At 39.6% G+C, this 6,342-nt stretch overlaps 1 pseudogene; it reads left to right on the forward strand.

Annotated features, from left to right (window-relative positions):
* The first annotated feature begins 1,184 nt into the window (after window positions 1-1,184).
* On the forward strand, window positions 1,185-1,433 carry LOC109026239 (dynein light chain 1, cytoplasmic-like; annotated as a pseudogene).
* Window positions 1,434-6,342: the final 4,909 nt, after the last annotated feature.

Genomic DNA, 6,342 nt, shown 5'->3' on the forward strand with positions numbered 1-6,342 from the left:
TCTGTTGTGAGCAAACAGAAAGGTCAATTTATTCACACACACACACATGCTCATGCGTGCACACACACACACACACACAGAGAGAGAGAGAGAGAGAGAGAGAGAGAGAGAGAGAGACATACCCATAGCTAACTCCAATAGCTGGTATCCTCAAGGCTTTGCTGTTTGGTGCTGGTGGCATTGATGTCCTGGAGGTCAACTAGCTTTTTCAGTCCAATGAACAACGGTAGATGGTCCAACACCTCAGAGAAGCTTGGGATAAGGCTTACTCCTCTTATTCTGCCATGCTGAGTGGCCTGATGTGTACGTCGGGGGAGAGATGGTGCTGTGATAGGGGACAACTGGTGATTAAGGACATGGTTTAACTCTGTTTTTCTTAAGGAACGCAAAATCCCCTGCATCTCCAATTTTGGCTTAGGGGAATGGAGGAAAGTTTGAGGACAATGGCCGTCACTTTTTATGAACCTGCCCATACTCCAGTTGAATAGAGACACATTTGCAAAACTCTCTCCAGAAACTCCAGCTGACAAACTGTGTAACTGTCTTCTATGCTACAGATGACTCCAAACTCTGGAATCATGTGAAGAAGAGTATGAGTAAGCAGAAAATGTGCTTTATTCTTTGACTCCCCAGATGCTCTCTCAAATCATTTTCTCATTCTGTCCCTGTCCATACCAAACTGCCTTCAGGTCTTGGAAGGCGTTATTTTCCCCTCTACCATGAAACTTGTGCAGGTGCTGCACCCTCAGGCTCAAATTTCTTTTTCACCCCTTCCCTTCTTAACTCCTTGCTTATTCTTCAGTTTATAATGTAAAAAATCCACTTCCTGGGGCAATTTGTTCTCTCTTTCTTTTATACGGTCTTATGGCAACTCAAATGCCATTCCTTGTAGCACTCATCTACATTACAATTATATTGTCTTTATTTGTGGGATTTACAAAAGTCTGTCTCCCACACTTACAGCTGACATTTGTAGTTGAGAGCCCCCAGCAATAGAAAGGACACCAGTAGCTAAAGCCAGTTATATATACATGTGTGCGTATATATATATATTCATAAGAATAAATTGAGATGCTCCCACTGGGCCTAAGCCATGCTAGCACCTCCCCAGGATACCCAGCATCTCCCCCAGGAGACTTTTGCAGTGGACAACCTCCTGCTCTATGGTAACCACATGATGAAAAATGCAAAATGTGGACATGTTAGAATAAATGCAACAGGACTCAGTGGAATGTGCTACTCAGGCACTGGAGACATATGTCATAGAAAAGGACATTGTGGCCCATATCCAGAAGAAATTTGACAGGAAGTACAATCCCATCCAGTATTGCATTATGTGGGGGAGCCTAGGCAATTCTGTCACACGTGAAGCCAAACACTTCATCTACTTCTACCTGGGCCAGCTGGCTATTTTTCTGTTCAAATCTGGCTAAAAGCATGGCCTGTGCCACACATCCGGTGATCTATCCAAAAACAAGGATTGCAGCCTAAATTCCAAATACCAGAGACTGGAATATCCAGCTGTGCTAAGGGAACACTTCTTTTTTGAAGCTTTATTGTGTTTTGTTTGGGGCATTATCTGTACTAGTTTGTTGTGGTTATAAAATAATTAACGAAACAGCTTACGTATGTATTTATTTTCTATTCTAACCTTCTCTGCCCCATGTTTTTGCTCTCAAAATCCATTCCTTAAAAAAAATAAATCTGTTGCAGATGTGAAAAAAAGAATAAATTAATCTTCCTGTTGGCTTGTAACTGAGTCAAGAATTTCAATAATAAATGCTACATATAATTTTAGGGCTAGAACATGTATATGCTAATCATTGAATATTAGTGCTTGATAAGGCATCTGGCATTTGGTAGCTAATAAATGCATGGGGAATGAATAAATGAATAAATATTAGCCTTAATGAATTTTGATGTAAAAATTGATATATGGAAGCTTTATTTTTACAAAACAAAAATTTATATGCCAAAGCACTGTAGATCAAGTGTGTCATAGCCACAGTGAGCTATTTGTTTTTCCTCAGGAGGAAATGTAACTGCAGTGAAATTCATCCTTGTAGTGCTGATGAATTATGGTTCAGTGATTAGAGAAGAAAAAAACAAGGTTCAAAGAACAGAATGAAAAATAGCAGTCAGATACTCCAGTATAAACCCTGCTATATGTGTGTTTGTTGGTTTGTTTAAACATTAATTAAAAAGTGGCTTCAGTGACAGTTTCCATAATGCCTTTTATTTTCCCTTTATACAGCCCAGATGTTAGAAACAATGCCAGGTTTTAATAATGATGATGTCAGAAACCTCCAACACGGAGACCTTTGAGTAATGAAGCAGAGGCTTGAATCTGAGCTTCTTAGGAATTATTTCAAGGCTTTGTAAAAAGTGTATCTCTAAATGAACTATATATAACTATATATACTAACTAAAAAGAATACTTCAAAGTCTTATAATTACTAAATTCATGCATTCAGCTAAAACTTTTTATCTTATAACAAACACATCTGTCATCCTATTCTTACATCCACTGCAAACAGTGCCAATCTGAAATACATATAAATCTGTTCATTCTGAACTCATTAAACTTGGGAACATTATCATTTCATCCTAAGCTTGTCCTGAATGCACAGAACTACAGCAAGATGTAAGGGACCTGGGCTGTGAGTTAAGAAAACTGTCACTGTGGTCCTGTCCTGTCTGTCAGCCTGACTTCAGATAGGACCAGACTTGAGCACCGCCAACACATGTTCTTTTAAAGATATTCACAAAAGGTGATTACACACTACTTTAAAAACATTTTTTAAATCAATATTTGTCTGAGACTGGATACACTGAAACTGGTTTGATCTTAGGTTATCAATCTCTGAGTAAGCATTAAGAATATACTAAAATCATATTAAATTACCCTTGGCTATGTCTTTTCTACCAGAATGAATCTAGTTCTTTTCCAGGTGATGATGATTAGGTGTAAAGCAACCTGCAGTTACTTGAGTGAACATTTTTTTCATTAAGAAACTGATATGGTTTAGATGTTCGTCCCCTCCAAATCTCATGTTGAAATGTGATCCCCAATGTTGGAAGTGGGGCCTGGTAGGAGATGATTGGATCATGGGAGTGGATCTCAAGAATGAGTTAGGACCATCCCCTTAGTGATAAGTGAGTTCTTGCTCAGTTCATGCAAGATCTGATTGTTTAATCCAAGGGATTTAATCCAAGACACCAAGGGACCTCCCTCCTTGGTGTCTTGCTCCTGCTCTCTCCGCGTGATGCTCTCGCTCCTGCTTCAGCTTCTGCCATGACTGCAAACTTCCAGAGGCCCTTTCCAGAAGCCAAGCAGATGTTGGTGCCATGCTAGTAGAGCCTGCAGAGCCATGAGCCGATTAAGCCAATTAAACACTTTTTCTTTGTAAATCACCCAGTCTCAGGTATTTCTTTATAGTAACACAGAAACAGACTAACGCAGAAACAAACGCACTTTAATTGATAGTGTACACAGACATGAGGCAGCAGTGGTATGGCTGAGACCAGGCTCCATACTTGTCTTGGCCAAAATAAGTGGTCTTCTTACAGGGTCTCAGGTGGTGGGGGTGGGAGGTGGGGTTGGGGAGAAGCAGAGTCAGAGCTTCTGCTTTGACTGGCAGGAGGCCTGTAGACAACAGATCCAGGCAGGGGCCAGGGCTGAGGTATAGGTTTGCAGAGCTGTGGCTGGGACATGTGTATATCTGTGTGGACAGGTATTTTCAAAACACCTACAGCTACACAGGGTCAGTCTTTTTGGGGTAATATAGGTTAATTCTGGACATTGTATGGATGTGTTCAACTGATAGAAATCTTTGAAAACCAAGTAGCTAAATACATAAACAGAATCAGAGCTCACCCTAGTAGATACAAGTACAGTGGTTGCCTTTTCAGTTTCCTTTCCCTTCCATAGTTAAGTCTAATAAGATGGTGTCTAGCTGGGATATAGCCTTCACCCTCAAGAAGCCCAGCTCCTCTGCTATCTCTCTTCCTTGGCTCTTCTGTCAGTGTGTGCACATACTCACAATCACACCCTCTACACCCTCATCCCCAAACACACATGCAGATATAGATAACTTAGTAGACCTCAAGAAATCAAAAGAAATAGAAACAGTTATTGCCCACCAAAATCGGGGGCCAGTAGGATCCATTGTAATTTCTTGACATGGGAGTAATATTTTTAAAAGGTGCTTTTAGCAAATCCATGTGTCAGTGAAAGCTGCATTATACTTGCCAGATTAATTTATCAACTTTAGACAGAGTTTATTGATCTTCTGCTATCTAGTGGGGAGAAAATGGAAACAGAGAGATTTACTAGGAATCTGCTGCAGTGAACCTGTCATGACTGAATAAGGGTCTTATCTAGTTGATGGGATGTAGAGATTGATAGGAGTCAAGGGACAGGAAGAGGCAGAGATACTTTTAAGTTTGCAGGGTAAAAAGAAAAGGCAGTAACTTGGGAGTAGAGGATAAAAGGAGCAATAAGTTTGTCTCTGGGCATTTTGGTTTATGATAATACTGGTCTTTCCAAGTGAGGATGTTCTGTGGGTAGCTGGAAATGGATGACTAAAACTCGGGAGGGGGAAGGCAGAAAAAATGATTTGAAATACAGAGCTGTGGAATATTGTGTATCAATTTCAGCATCTTATTCATCTCAGGGTCTCAATGCCTTTTTTGAGTCTTACTTTTCCTTCCATTGGCAATTAGAAAGTATTTGAAATTTTCTTCATGCTGGTGCTAATTATCCTTTGACTGGACTATTGCAATACCTTGGAATTTGTCTCTTCAGTTTCATCTTTTCCTTGCTCCAGTACATCATATATGACTTTGTTTCAAGCGCAATTCTGCATAAATAATGTTTTTGGCTCCCCGTTGCCTACAAAATCTAAACCAGATTTTTCTTAGCTTGACTTTTCAGCTTCAATCTACTATTTGCAAACTAATTGCTCGTTATTTTCCTTCATACATTTAGCAAACTGATCTACTTGCTGATCATCACTCATGCTTGATGCTTTCCCATCTTTGTGTGCTGCTTCTGCTGATCCTCGATGCCTTTCCTTAGTCAGAATGCCCTAATCCTAAAAGCTTAGGTGAAGTGTTGGCTCTACTATAATTGCCCCAGCTGAGCAGATCCCTTTCCTCAATTCCCTTTTCACTTCATCTGTGTGTTGTATACCACTAAATCCATTTTATCTTATAGTTATTTGATCATACTCCTTATGTCCCTAAAAAAGACCTTTAAGTTTTTTGAAGATAAGAACTCTTTCCGATAAAACTTCGAAGGTTTTTGGTACTCATTATTATGTTTGGCACATAGCAGCACTCAATATTTATTAAAATAAATATGCTTTCCCCTAATCATGTTAAATTTGAAATTTTAAGTTAAGGTTTTTTGCTTACAAGCAAGAGAAAATAACTCTGTTTAACTTAAGTCAAAAAGAAAGCATTTATTAGAATACCATGATGCAACTCACCATAGTGATGGAAAAGTTGAGGAACTACCTCTCAAAAAGCAGAGAAATCAGGATGTCCCAGGGACTTGGGGAGCAGGATCTAAGGAAAATCTCAGGGTATTACCATTGGCATGAATGAGCTCCAACAGTTTTCCCATCTCAACCTCATTTTGGTCAAGATTCAAATTCTCCAAATAATTCTGATTGGCTTTGACTGGGCCACCTGCAGGGAGTGAGTAGAACTCCTTGGCTAACAGTCCCAGTGAAACTACACGTAGTGAAGACTGGGTTATTTTTCAAAGCAAAGTTGGAGAAGAGAGATGCCTGGCAGGTAAGAAGAATGGATTCTAACACACCCATCTGTGAAACCTCTATGTGTATTTATTTATGCATTGATTTATTTAACCAATCAAAACTTATTGGGTGCCTGTCCTACCAGACAATATGCTAATTGCTGGGGATATAAATATGAGTAAGTTGTAGATCATATCTTTAAAAAGGTTTGCAGTATAGTATGTTTATACTGCTTCCCCTGATTCATTTTATAATTTTATTAAAATGAATGGTTAAACAAAAAGTGAAATCTCTGGGGAACTTTTCACTGCATCATGCTTCCCTCATGTTCTGTGACTTCAATGCTATATGGACCATCCATCCAGCATTCTAGCCTCTGAGTTCCATGCCTTCCTCATTGGTCATAAGTGTGGTAGGAGACAAAAATCAGAGAGGTCTACAGGGCAGGTTGTCTAGAGCCTTGGAGGCCTTGGTAAGGAATTTAGATTTCATCAAAAGTGTGATTGGGAGCAATTGAGGGCATAGTCAATTCAGAGAAAGATCACTCTGGCTACTATCTGGAGATGAAGTTACGAGA

Source organism: Gorilla gorilla, chromosome 2, assembly GCF_029281585.2.
Source record: "Gorilla gorilla gorilla isolate KB3781 chromosome 2, NHGRI_mGorGor1-v2.1_pri, whole genome shotgun sequence".
Classification (NCBI taxonomy): domain Eukaryota; kingdom Metazoa; phylum Chordata; class Mammalia; order Primates; family Hominidae; genus Gorilla; species Gorilla gorilla.